The following is a 15,258-nucleotide window of genomic DNA, read 5'->3' on the forward strand; positions in this document are numbered from 1 at the left end:
AGAAAGATTTTAAAAGTTGGGGGGGTTTTGTGTTTTTGTTGTTGTTGTTGTTGTTGTTTTGGTACTGGGGATTGGACTCAGGGGCACTCGACCACTGAGCCACATCCCCAGCCCTATTTTGTATTTTATTTAGAGACAAGATCTCACTGAGTTGCTTAGTGCCTTGCTTTTGCTGAGGATGGCTTTGAACTCGCCATCCTCCTGTCTCAGCCTCCCAAGCCGCTGGAATTACAGGCATGCGCTACCGCGCCCAGCTGAGAAAACCTTATTTTTTAAAAAGTCGTCAACCGCAGTTAAAAGCAGCAGAAATCTGAGAATGTGTTTGCAGAGGAAATGGACTGGAAAACAAGAGAGGTATCCTCTGTCTATTTAGAGTTTTTCACTCCAAGTAAGAAAGTGGTGCTTTCTGTCCTTTATCACAGGAAGCAGTGTCCTGTGCAGGGAGAGGCTGCATCATCCAAGCCAGATGGGGCTTTCAAAGGAAAGGGGGGGGCGTGAAGGCAGACCAGCTGTTTCTCACTGCATTAGAGAAACTTCCACAAAACCCCACAGAACTTTTTAAATGATGGAACACATTGAACACACCAAAGAGAAGGGTCCCATTGGGGTGGGACTGGAGGGTATTTTCCCTTTTTACTCATAACGATTAAAACACTGATGGATGCCATGTAAAAATGAGGAAGCAGAAGGGGCAGGGGGTCCTGATGGAGCTCATGTATGCAACATATGGAACACGTTATTGAAAAAAAAAAAGTGGTTCTAACAGTGTCTGTAAAAGTTGAGGAGGGGCCTTACACTTATTTTAGAGACAGAGAAGATTGAGGGTGTGGTGGAAAAAAAATAGCACAACAGGATTAAGATAAACCAAAACAGAGGAGAAATATTGGGCCAGATGAACTTTCACCTTCCCTAAAATGATTTATGTACTTAGGAAGCACTGGACTAGACTTGACTTCTGGGTGTGAAGGTGGCTAGTGAACCTGCATGAATCAGTCATGAAGAGTTCTGGGCAAAGCTCCACTTTCACAGGGAGAGCCAATGGTGACATCCATGGTGATGAGGGTTAGCACGAAGTGGGACAAACCATTGCTAAGTCCTAGATTTGAGCACCTCATTCTGAGTAGAAGGAGGAGGCAGGATCTGAGGAAAGAAGTGGCTCACTTTTATAAGGTTCTAATTTTTTCCGTCTCTATTCTAGAAAAGAATAGTTCCTCTCTGTTCCATGTATGGTTTATGGGTGTCAGAAGTCAAAAGAGAGTCAAATTTGACTAAAGGCCCTGTGAGAACCCAACAGGATCTAACCAGTGGGTTTCATGATAGCTTGGGCTAGATATGGTCGGGCAGCACAAAGTTGATTCACACATTGGTGAGCTTATGTCAGTGTATCTTGACTTTCACAAGGGAAAACAGATGCTAGGATTTCCAAGAGATGAAATATAAGATCCGAAATTTTTACTGGGTTGCAGGTGGTGGATGGAGAAGTTGGAGGGGAAAAAAGACTTGCTAATTCCAAGGTCTATAGAGAGTTGAAGTTTGATCTTGAAAGCTCTACTAAGGGTTGGGATCTATGGAAGGGTCATGAAGTCAAAGTGGGCAGTGTTTCTCCAGAATTAAAAAAAAAAAATAGGATGGGATAAAACAGGAAATATTAGGATAATATATAAAATAGACTGTCCTAGATTATAATGGAAGAATGTTCAGCCCTATGTCCTGAGGATAAGTATTATTTAATGAAACTTCTAACTCAGGAGTATGTGTGAGTGCATGCGTTCGTTATATAAAATACACATCTTAACCATGACTCAAAAAAATATGAAACCACTCATGAGGGGAGGCTCCAGGGAAAATAGGAGGAAGGAAAGTATTCTAAAAATTATAGTTATTAACAAATGCCACAATAGTTCTGTCCTTTTACTTAAAGAATGGAAGCCCAAAGAAATGAAATTCTTCATGGCAATACAGAAACTGATATCACCATGCCATTAGGACCTTCCCCCTCTAAATCACACAGGTAAGTGGATGAGAGGTGGAAGAGGAGGGGAGAGAGGTCCTGTTTCACTTTGTAATTAGAATTCTTCATTGCGCCATCACCTAACACTGGTACCTTGGGTAGTTATTTGGTTTTCATAACCCTAGGGAGTTTTCTCTGAAAATTAGCACCATATACTTGGAGTGGACCCTGTTAAGTGTGCCTAGTCTCTGTTGCCTCTTGCTTCTTTCCTAACAAATTCCTGACTTCGTTCATTCATCCACCCCTGCATGCAACCCAGGGGAAACTGACCCCGTTCCCAGCTCTGCTTATATCAGCCATAGTATGTCTACCCTTCCTAGCCAGTAATTGATCCAGGAACTAGCCAGTCACTGTAGGTTCCCCCTGTGGGAGGGACACATTGCCTAAACTAACCAGGAGAGGAAAAGAACTTTCCTTCCACAGCTAGGTGAGAGATTTTCTGTCATATAAGCTGGATATAAATAATTGTTAGGGAACAGAGAGATGAGAATGGTGGGAACACAAGATTAAGAGAATAATTCTATGAAATGGGCCCACTGTGCTGACCTCCATATACTTTCTTTGCCAAAAAAAAGCAATTCACCTGCAGCCCCACCTGGCCTAAGTGGACAGGATTTTTCACATCTCTCAGCAAACTGAGGCAGGGGCAAAGGTCAGGCAGTCAGTGTAGGTAATGAAGGATGAGGGTTCTGAGAGGGTGACAGCTGGTTCTGTCATGAATATCTAGAAAGAACATATAAATTTTAAAAAAGAAAGAACAATGAGTTGCTGAGGGTTAACCTCTGCGATCTTGCTCCTGGGCACTCTAGTTGCTAACCATTAACCTCTAGCCCCTGTTCTTGATCACATATATGAAGAAGAAAGAGAAGACAATAATTGGGGCTGGGGTTGTAGCTCAGTGGTAGAGCGCTTGCCTCACACATGTGAAGCACTGGGTTCAATCCTCAGCACCACATAAAACTAAATAAATAAAATAAAGGTGTTGTGTCCAACTACAACTAAAAAAAGTTATGTAAAAGAACATATTTTAAAAAAATAGAGAGAGAAGCCAATAATTAAAGAGGTTGGTTCCGGGACCTATAAAAAAGCAAGTCACACCCCTCTTGTAGGCTTTCAGTTCCAAAGCCCCTCTTCTCTTTGGAGAAATCTGTCTCTATCACTTTCTTCAATAAAACTTGCTTACTACACATGCCTCAGCGTCTCTCTGATGTTAAATCTTTAACACCAGGGAAGAAGAACCCATTCCAGATCTGCAACAAACTGGTATCATAATGAGTTGGGTAGTCCCAATTGCTAAAAAGAGAGTTTTTACTATCATAAGGGAAAGTAGCTTTGATTGGAGTTGATACCAGGGATCATATAGTGGAAAGAATTACCTGAATGCTCATTAACCTGCTGTTGTGGTTTAGACACAAAGCATCCTCCCAAAGCTCATGTGTGACACAATGCAAGAAAGTTTAGAGGTGAAATAATTGGGTTTTGAGAGCTTTAACCTAAACAGTGCATTAATCCTTGATAGGAATTAATTGGGTGGTAACTGTAGGCAGCTAGGGTGTGGCTGGAGGAGGTGGGTCAATGAGGAAAGCATAGGTTCTCTCTCTCCCCCTCTTTCCTGCCCACCTCCTTCCTGGTTCTACACCCCGAGCTGCTTTTCTCTGCTATACTCTTCTGCCATGATGGTCTCCCTCACCTCATGCCCCAAGGAATGGAGCTACTTATCCATGGACAGAGATCTCTTGAACCATAAGCCTGTAAATTTTCCTCTTCCAATTGTTCTCATTGGGTCTTTGGTCACAGCAGCAAAAAAGCTGATTAAACACCTGCTTATCAGTGACCCTGAGATCACTACACCTCTGGATTTCAATATGAGACAATTATAACTTTCCTGACTATTGAATGCAATTTGGATCAGATTTCCTAATGCTTGCCATGGAACAAATAACAATGAAGCAAGCCTGAAGATTAAATTAGATCATCTGTTTTAAAACATTGTGTAAACTGCAGACACTGCATACAATGAGGGCTTTTTCCAAAATCATAAGGTCTCACTAACTTAGATAGAAGGAATTTTTAGGAATCGTCCTTAACTGTTGTAAGCCTTAATTTTCTCTACTGGGACACTCTTACCCTCTTTCCTGGCCTCTGAGCAGGGGTTGTATTCTATACAACACCTAGTGCATTATCAACACTTAATAAATGCAAAATAACGTTCTGTTAACTAACAAATTGCCACCAGATGTTCTTAAGGCTTTGGAACCTTCGAGTCAAACTGATCACACAAAATAATAGTTTAATTATTACATCATCCCTCTCAGTAATGGTGAGCGTCCGTCTGCCTTATGGCTGAAGCCTCATGTAAGACTGCTGCTACAGTGTTTACGATTAAATGCTTAACATGTGGTCCCTAAAGATATATTTTGGGAACAGCCAACATTCAACTTCTCTATAAATCATCATCTTGAATTATTTTGTTCAAAGACAAAATTCAACATCCAAAACAAAATGTGAATCAACAAGATGCCAGAAAAGAAGTTTCTGGGTGAAATGAAGTTTAAGAAGACGAGTGCCCCAGAGTTGCACATGAGCATCCAGAAGCGTCATTCATGAGTGGTTAATGAGAAGATAGGGGGACAAGGCTGTTTAGAAGAGCAAAAAGGAATATGGGCACCAGGAAAGGAACTCTGCATCCTCAGAGAATGTTCCTCCCATCCAATGGGTCTCAATCCTGGTGTGATTGCAATTAATTACCTGGGGAGGGTTATGGTGTTTGGGGTTTTTGTTTGTTTGTTTGAATGCTTGCTTGTGTAGTCTCCTTGGAACTCACTTCCACCAATTAAATCAGAATTCCTTCAGAATTCAATCTATAGATGCTGGACCAATAACATCAACATAACCTAGAACTTGTTAGAAATGCAAACTCTCTAGCCCATGCTCAACTCACTGGATCAGGATTTGCATTTTACAAGATCTCTAGTTGATTCTTGTGTCCATCAAAGTTGAAGAAATGCAAGCTTTGGGGACAAAGAAGATTATTTTTCCTCACATAACAGTTCCAAAGTGAGTCATTCAGGGTTACAGGAAAGCCCTGCTCCACAGTCATTCAGAAATCCAGGTTCCTTCTTTTATGTTGTTTGGTCATACTCCAGGACATTGCTAGCATCCTGGGGTATGACCTGAATTACTATGGGTTTCCAACCAGCAATGGGGAAGGAAGGCATAAAGAGAACTGTCTGCTGTCCTGAGGCCCAAGCTCAGAAGTCCTACCAAGTATTTCTGGTCTGGATGTAGTCACAGGGACACATCTAATGCAAAAGAGGCTGGACAGAAGCCTTTCCATGCTTAGAAAGAAAGACAGGACAATTGAGTAAATAAAGAACAGTCTCCACGCCATCCATGTAGTAAATGACAGCTATTAGAATTAGCTAGAACGTATGCTTCACCAGCTCAGAGTACAAATAGTGTTTCATTTATTTTATTTTTCTTGTTTTGCTTGAGGCCAGAAAAACTTACCAGCAGGAAGCTGGTATTTTGCCCTGAGGTCTTTTCTAATACTTTACCCCCAAAATGGTCCAACCTCCTAGAGTCTTTCTTTGTTCAAGAGAGCCAGTTTAACTACAAATACCTGGTGAAAGAAATAACCAGAAAGTTCTATTAACGTACCACAACCATTCCTTTGATGGCTCCCTCATGAGCACACTAAACTCTGGCCAAACTCAGACCAAGAACTGATAATGTTCACTGTGGAGCAGTGTTTTCTGGTTTTAGGTCCCAGCCATGCCTTCACTTGTAGTTTTTGGTCATTAGAGTTGTTATTCCTTAGCATGAAATTGTGCCCAGCTAGCTAGATTTGGAAGGCTCCTACCTCAGACATTGCTATGAAGGAAGTACCCCTTTCCCATGAGGTCCTGACCCAGTCCCAGTGCAAGTCACCAAGCCAGACACACCCATGCTGAATATCCCTTTCCTTCCAGGGAGGCTCCTTGTTCCCTTGGAAAAAATGCCCAACTCCTATTAAAGAGCAGTTCTCTATACCAGGGACAAAGGTAAGGGGCCACCTTTATGAGACCACAAACAAAATCTTTTAAAAACATTCCTCCAGAAGTAAAAGAAGTCTACTATCCTTACATTTTTGTAACAAAGGGATGTGCACTCAAGTGATTTTTTTCCCCTATTATAATGAAAATCTATTCCAAGGTTGTTGCTGGATATTAGAGAGGCTGTCACCACTTTTTAAAATGTCATCTCACCAGTTCTCAATAACATCTATCTCCTCAGAGCAAGTATCATTATCTCTTAAACAAGAGCAATGCAGAATATGAGAGAATTTCTAGTTTCCATGACCACAGACTAGAGAAAGTTAGACAAAGACAAATTCTTTCAAAAATATAGACTTCTAAGATTAACATTAAACAGCGACGAGAGGTGGGAGGGAAAGGGAGAGAGAAGGGAAATTGCATGGAAATGGAAGGAGAACCTCATTGTTACACAAAATTACATATAAGAGGAAGAGAGGGGAAAGGGTAAAAAAAAAAACAAGGGAGAGAAATGAATTACAGTAGATGGGGTAGAGAGAGAAGATGGGAGGGGAGGGGAGGGGAGGGGGGATAGTAGAGGATAGGAAAGGCAACAGAATACGACACTAGTATGGCAATATGTAAAAACGTGGATATGTAACCGATGCGATTCTGCAATCTGTATAAGGGGTAAAAATGGGAGTTCATAACCCACATGAATCAAATGTATGAAATATGATATGTCAAGAACTATGTAATGTTTTGAACAACTAATAATAAAAAAATAAAGTTGATTTTTAATCTTTAAAAAAATACATAGACTTCTTTGTGTATGTGTGTGTGTTTAAGTACTTAAATATAGAAATATTTAAGCACTTTTGCACTTTCTATTCATCAGTTACTTTTAAAAACAAATTTATATACAGAAAAATACACAAATCACAAGTATATGACTTGCACACCCATGTAGTCAGAACCCACAACAAGAAACACATTTAGCACCACCACCCCAAAACCACTCTCATGTTATTTTCTAGTTATTCTCCTTGCCAAGTAGTCATTATTCTGCTTTCTGGTTTTGTCTGGTTTTGAACTTTAGATAAATGTTGCATGTACAATTTGTTCATTTTCAATGTAGTCTAATATTATGTTATGTAAATATATTGCAAATTACTTATCCATTCCACAGTTGGTGGGCATTCATGTAGTTCCAAATTTGGGAATGTTACAAATTTTACTACAATGAATGTCCCTTTAGAAAAACATATGTATTCATATTTATCTTTTAGAAAACATATGTATTCATATTTGTTGAGTATACACCTAAGAGTAGAAAAGCTGGTAATAATGTATGTATTGGATTCCACTGGTAGGTACTAACCAGTACTATTTAAGTGTTTTCCATGTATCAACTCAATCTTCATAATAGTCCTTATGATAGAAGTATTATCATTAGCCTCATTTTTACAGACAAGGAAATAAAGGTACAGAGAGTCTAAATAGAAAAAACTGTTAGTAAATGAGTTGGGTTTTAAATTCAGGAGTTAAGGATCCTAAACCTCATTCATAACCATTACACTCTGATACCAAGATTTATTCTACAAGTATGCCATCTGTTATTTGCACTAACTCATTTCCCTCTACTATGTATTGATGAAGAATTAGAGTGTATGTGTGTGCACACACAAATGCATGCACATACACATATACAAGAATTAAAGTGCAAACCCACCTACACACATAATACATATATATGCTATATGTATATGTAATGACAGTTATCAACAGCATTGATATCATTGATACAAAACCAGCTACAAGTTGACTACTTAACATTGCCAGTTTATATATTTATGAAAGGATCAGATTAACCAAGGATTACTTTTACTCATTTTATTTATATTAGAATGAAAAAATATATGGAAAAAAGACTCTAGGAATATGGCTGAATAGGAAATACTAGGAATCTATCTTCCCGCCTAGACAATAATTGCACTGGCAGACTCTGCCTAATATAACCACATGGAAATTGGCATCTATTGAAGTATGGCAACTTCCAGCCAAAGGAAGGCTTGTAACATCATAAAGTGGGGTTCATTTTGGTCAAGTTCAGCTATTAACACAGGAATAGCAATCCCTATCCTAGACCCCCAATCTCATGGAAGGTAGCTGTGCACCTGTCCCTGGAGCAACCTGTGCACAGCTTCCTGGAGTCAGCGTAGGCAAAAAGGACTGTTTTGCAACTATTGGGAATCTGTGATCTGGTTGCTCATTACTGTCTTTGGCCACAGAAGTACAAAGAGGCAGGTGGCCATTGTTGCTGCACCCTTCCTGCATTGTTACAAGTCCCACTTCCTTTAGCAGAAGTGAATTCCAGGAAATTTTTAAAAGAGTGACCTTTTTCCTTTCTTCTTCTTATTTTTTTCTTTTTCCCCTTTGGTACCTGAACATTAAAGACTAGGACATTCAAAAACAACTGCATATACAGAGAAAATTAGATAGCAACCACACATGCCCAGGGAAATGTGCAGGCTCAGAAAAGATCAGAAAAAACATTAAGTTTACAACTTAGGATAATTCTTGGCACAGAGATGATCTATGAATAAAAGTAATAAATAAAAACATTTTTTTAAACACAGCAAACTCTGGGGAAGGGAGAGACTTTGAGTTCCTGTGTTACCACATTAGACTCAAATATCCAGTTTTCAACACAAAAAATAAATTATGATGCCGGAGTACGGCTGGCTGGGCAAAATAGCTGGGGGATGACGAATAACTTGTGTACGTTGATACAGCAGGAGTAGGAGCCGTTTATTGTAGGACAGGAGCAATATTTATACATTCCACACAGCTTATCTAATTAGCATAAACTAGATACATCAGTCAACCAATCAGGAATCTCCACACTTAATGGCTCGCTTTTGTTACTTCTCAAACCACTCCCTCTGGCATTTTGCCAGGCACCATCCAGACTTGTTTACGAACTCTAACATTCCCCTGGCAAAATGCCAGGTGTTATTTTGACTTGTTTACAGACTCTAACATTATGAGGCATATAAAGAAATAGGAAATAATAGCACTTTCAAAAAAATAAATCATCAAAAACTGTCCTGAAAAAGTTCTGATGGAAAATCTACTAGACAAAATCTTTTAAAAAATTATTTTAAAGATGCTCAAAGAACTAAAGAAACATGGAGAAAGCTTTTTTTAAAATGATGCATGAGCAAAATTGAAATATTAATAAAGAGAAAGAAAACCTAAAAATAAAAAAAAAGAAATTCTAGAGCTGAATGTATAATAACTGGAATAAAAATATGACTAGAGGAATTCAAAGGCATAATATTAGAGCAGGCACAAGAAGAAATCAGCAAACTTGAAAATAGGACAATGAAAATTATCAAGTCTGAGGAAGAGAAGAAAAAGGATTAAAGAAAAATCAATAAAGTCAAAGGGACATGTGGTATATGGTCAAGTGAATGATGATCATATGTGTTATAGAAGTCCAGATAGAGGAGAGAGAGAGAGGGGAGAAGAAAGAATATTTGAATAAATAATGACCAAAAATGTCCCAAATTTGATAAAAGACCTGAATATAAACATCCAAAAGGTTCAATTAACTCCAGTAAGATGAATTCAAAGGTCCCACACCAAGACACATATAATCAAACTTTCAAAAGACAAAGAACCTTGAAAGCATCAAACAATGAGTAACACATCATATGCAAGGAATCCTCAATAAGATTATCAGATTTTTCACAAGAAATTGACAGCCAGAAAGCAACCCAATCAAAAAACGGGCAAAGAATTTGAATAGATGTTTCTAAAGAATTCATACAAATGGCCAGTGAACATATGAAAAGATGCTCAGCAGCACTAATCATTAGGGAAATACAAACCAAAACTATTTCCCGCCTCACCTACCATACAACCCCACAACTATTAGGATGGGTACATCAAAAAATAAAATAACAAGCCAGGCGTGGTGGTGCACACCTGTAATTCCAACAGCTCGGGAGGCTGAGGAAGGAGGAATGGGAGTTCAAACACAGCCTCAGCAAAAGTGAGGCACTAAGCAACTCAGCGAGACCCTGTCTCTAAATAAAATACAAAATAGGGCTGAGGATGTGGCCCAGTGGTCGAATGCCGCTGAGTTCAATCACCAGTACCCAAAAAAACTAAAAAAAAATAACACATGTTGATGAGGGTGTGGAAAAATTATATTCTGTTGGCATTAGTATAAAATGACATGGTTGCTTTAGACACAGCATAGCAACTCCAAAAATACTTAAAAATAGAATGAACATAATAACCCAACAATTCCACTTCTGGATATATATCCAACAATTAGTGCCCTTCTAATCTTTGGATATATACCCAAAAGTGCCTTTTAGAAAGGCACTAATACTATTCCTGAGGATGGAGCCCTCATGACTTCATCATTTCCCAAAGCCCCCCCACCTCTTACTACTATCACATTGGCTCTTAGTTTCCAAAATATGAATTTGGAGGACACCAACATTCTGACCATGACAATCATCTAACCTATTGTTTTTGCTAGGAATTTGGGAGAATGCCCATTGATAGAATATACTTGAAGTGAACCTATTCCCCATCCTCATAGATCTCATATTCTTGTAAGGGACATTAGAAATAACTATAAATGGCAATAATGATAAGTGCAAAAATGTGGTTATAGGGCTATAGATACTAAATGGAGGAGTGGAACCATCTCATTGATCAATAAAGTAAGACTTCAAGGTAGTGGTACATTTTAGCTGAGTCCCCAAAAGGCAGTAAGGTCAAGGAATAATGGAATGAACAAATACACAGATGCAGGAAGGCACCAAATGCTTCTAGAGAAGAGCCAATAGTGGAGTAGGTAAGGAACTGGAGCATGTATGGAGTAGAACCTCACTTCTGATGTCTGTCATGTAAGTAAGTAGTACTAAGTGCACACTCATCTGGCCCCATAAAACTGCCCATTGAGGTGAGCACCATTATTCCCTTTTCTAGGTGAAGATAGAGGGATATTAAAAAAAAAATTAAGTTAACTTTCCCAAGTCCACAGTCCTAGGAAGTGCCAAAGACCAGTCCAGTTCTGGCCCATCTTATTGCAAAACTTCAGCTACAATCTTCTGTCTCCTGCCAGTGGTAATAGGAATGAGTCTGAGGGGCCACCATGAGCTTTCCAGGCAAGGAATTTGGACTTTAGATGAAAAGCAATGTGAGGCCATGTACATTTGGTACAAGACTAAAGATATAATTAGAACAATGCCTTACGAAGAGAATACTTCAAACTGTGGGTCACTTCTGACTAGTGGATCATGGATTCTATTTAATGACCAGCACTTTTCCTCCAAATAAAAGGATAGAACGGAATATAAAATATTGGAATAAGAACAGAATAGAACAGAAAATATTGAAATACTTTTCACATAGATCAAAATACACATTCATTCGTTGCCCCCACTTTAGATAAACAACACATCACTAGGTAGGTAGATGACTGAGTATTGATGTTTTAGTCAGCTATTTCACTACTGTGACTGAAAGACCCAACCAGAACAATCTTAAGGAAGGGAAAGTTTATTTGAGGGTTCACAGTTTCAGGAGTCTTAGTTTAGGCCAGTTCCATTCCTCAGGACTCAAACTGAGGCTGAACATCATGGAGGAAGAGTATGGCAGAGAAAAGCAGCTCACATAGTGATAGGAAACCAGAGAGAGAGGTCTCCATTTTCCAGATTCAAATATATATCCCATAACCTTGTTCCCAATGAACCACTTCCTCCAGCCACACCTCACATGCTTCCAGTTACCACTCAGTTAATCCCATCAGGGATTAATTTGCTGATTAGAGTAAGGCTATGTATGACTCGATCATTTCTCCTCCAAACCTCCTTGCATTGTCTCATATGTGAGCTTTTGGGGGATGTCACATCTAAACCATAACAATTAATAAATAGAGGATAGATGAGATCAGAAGATAGGAAAATAGATAAGAAGGAAGGATACTAAATAGATGATTTTAGATGATGGATGGAGAGAGAAATAAACAGATTATATATATATATATATATATATATATATATATATATATATATATATAGAGAGAGAGAGAGAGAGAGAGAGAGAGAGAGATGTATACCATGCTGGGATATAAAAGGTATTTCATTCTGTGGTTTGTAGTTGAAAATTGTCAAAGTCTCTGTTCTAAGGGCATTGTTAGCAGTACATCCATAAATATCTGATTGAAAAAAAGAGTATGCGAAGGTAGGGGAACCAGTCAAAGGATATTTGCAGATTGTGAGGGTAGGCAAGAGTTTGAACTGGAGTGGAATCCAACAGAAAAAGTTTAGTGAAAGAGGTGTGTTTTTTCCTGACATAATCTACAGTGCAGCATCAGTCACCTGTTCTCTCTGCTCCCAGCAAGGATAACCAAAGCCTCTTCTGAGTTCCCTACCTTCTTCCTACACCCCTCTCCTGAGTTTGAGTGAGTCTTTGATGTGTCATTTTATTTTAAAATAATGAAACTAACCCCTATCTGTCTGCTATAGAGTCCTGACATTAAAAGAATACATTAGGCAAGTTCAGGGTGTTATGCTATGGAGGCCAGTCTTTTCCTCTTGGGCTCATTCTAGAGGACTTCCCGGCTCTGAGTATCTCCACAGTTCTGTTGCCTCCTCCCTGGGCTCTCCCATTCAGTCCCCACAACTTCCCTGTCAGATAAGCACTGAATTGCTATCCTTGTTTTTTATCAAATAAAGAAACTGACAGAGAATATAAATGATACCTTCAAATCCCCACCACCACCACCGCCAGCTAGTAAATGTGGGAAATGAGGTTGAAATCCAGTCCCATGTGATTTCTAAAGCCACGTGTGTTCACTACCAGCCTTCCATTAAGTTATTTTTCCTTTAGATTAAGAAAACTGGAGCTAGAGGTGAAGCTCAGTGGGAGAGCACTTACACTCTTAAAAATAAAAAAGGAAAAATTAGTTTTCTTTTTTTTTAATAATTATTTATTTTTTTAGTTTTCGGTGGACACAACATCTTTATTTGAATGTGGTGCTGAAGATCGAACCCGGGCCGCAGGCATGCCAGGCGAGCGCGATACTGCTTGAGCCACATCCCCAGCCCCAAAATATTATTTTTCTTCGTGTGTCTGTGTGTGTGTGTATGTGTGTGCGCACGCGTGCATTGCTAAGGTTCACATCCAGAGGCTAGACAAGACTCTACTACTGAGCTACTTCTCCAGCCCCAAGAAAGTTATCTTTTTAAAATCTCTTTTTGTATATTATATCATAGAAAGCCAAGGTATGGTAAGGATATTAATCATTTACTAGCCACAATTTATGGATAAGAAGACTGAAAAACAAAGAGACTTCTAATATTATCCAACATTATAATATATTAAGAGTCTAGAATTAAAACTAATAGAAAAGTCAAGTAGCTTAAATAGTTTGGGTGCTAAGAATTCTAGTCTCACAGTACTGAAGGCTTGGAATATTGGGTTGGATTTCACTAGGCCAGTGTGTATGTTCAGTGCATGACTCTTTCCTTGGAATTCAGACTTTTGAACTTTTCCTGGCTGATTGAAATGTTGGCATTTTTCTTCACACTCATGTCTCATCTTTTCTGTGTACCAGAATGTTTACTGGAGAATGTCAAGAGAGTATAGATTCTGTACACTGTACATGGTGGTGAATTACAATAAATGTAGAACCGCAGCAAGTGTATTATACTTTTATATATACTTATGTACCTACTTGAAAGATCCACCACTGAAGAATTTAAGAATTAAGTTGTCTGGTTGAGTAAATCTACCCCGATGCAAGTCCTGATAAGTAATTATCAAATAAAACTAATTCCTACCCTTACCTCAGTTTTGTTTTGTGCTTTTTCTTTTTAATAAAAGGAAGAGATAATAACAAGATACCTAATTTTAAAACTACATAAAATTATAATGCAGCATGGTAAGGTCACCTGGAATTTTGTGATAGACCCAATTGCAAAACCCAAGGTATATGATCTTATGCAAATAACTTTACTTCTATGTCTCAATTGCTTCAGTTATGATTAAGATAAGTCCCATAGAGAGCTTAGAATATGGTAGGTGGGCAATAATAATGGACTTAAGAATACTATACCCAACACAATTGTTGCCATGAAGCATGTAAAGAACTCAACGCTAGGCAAGAGAATAGAGTCCATTCTAGTACGGCTCAGGTTAAGAGAGCTGACCTGACTTGGAGAAATAAGTTCATTAGGCTGAGTGACAGTATCTAAAGGCAAGCTTGGGTCTAGCCAATCTATCATTTATATCAAAGGGGCTGGAAATGGAGGCCTAGAAAGGCAATAAAAACGTGATAGTACTCAGTTAAGTGGATAACAATTTGATTCCAGACAGACTCACTCATGTTTAAACAGTCTTAGCCATTAGCCAGGATCAAGAGAGACAAGGAATCAATGTCCCAGGAAGCAAGATTCACACCACATCAGGAGTTGGTCAGAGTCCTCATGGAAAATGTATCCCCTCCCCCCAAAAATATCTACATCAAATCTTTGGAACTTAATATGATTTTATTTAGAAAAAGAGTATTTGCAGATGTGATTAATTTAAGGGACTTTTAAAAAAGGATACTGCAGTGAATAACCTGGGTAGGCCCTAAATGCAATCATTTGTATCCTTATAAAACAGACACAAAAAAATTAAGGTATAGGGAAGACAGAGGCAGAGCTCAGAATGATGGCTACAAGCCAAAGAATTCTAATGGCCACCAGAGGATACAAGGAACTGATTCTTCCTCAGAACCTTCTGAAGGAATATGGTCCTGGCTACACCTTGATTTCAAGCCTCTGATCTCCAGGCCTGAGAAAATAAATTTCTGTTTTCAATGGTGATTTGTTATGGTAGCCCTGGGAAACTGCTTCAGCCCTTGACAAGGGTTTGGCATTCAAAGTTTCAGCCCATAAATAGAAGTGGAATTCCATCCAAAGATAGGTTAGGGGGCTGGGGTTGTGGCTCTGTGGTAGAGCACTCGCCTAGCACGCGCGAGGCCCTGGGTTCAATGCTCAGCACCACATAAAAATAAACAAATAAAATAAAGATATTGTGTTCAACTACAACTAAAAATAATAATAATAGTCTTAAAAAAAAAAAAGATAGGATAGAAACCATCATACAAGAGTTCACGGGAAAGACAGCAGTGTGGCATTTTGCTCTCTAGATACTAGA

Source organism: Marmota flaviventris, chromosome 15 (assembly GCF_047511675.1).
Source record: "Marmota flaviventris isolate mMarFla1 chromosome 15, mMarFla1.hap1, whole genome shotgun sequence".
Taxonomy (NCBI): Eukaryota; Metazoa; Chordata; class Mammalia; order Rodentia; family Sciuridae; genus Marmota; species Marmota flaviventris.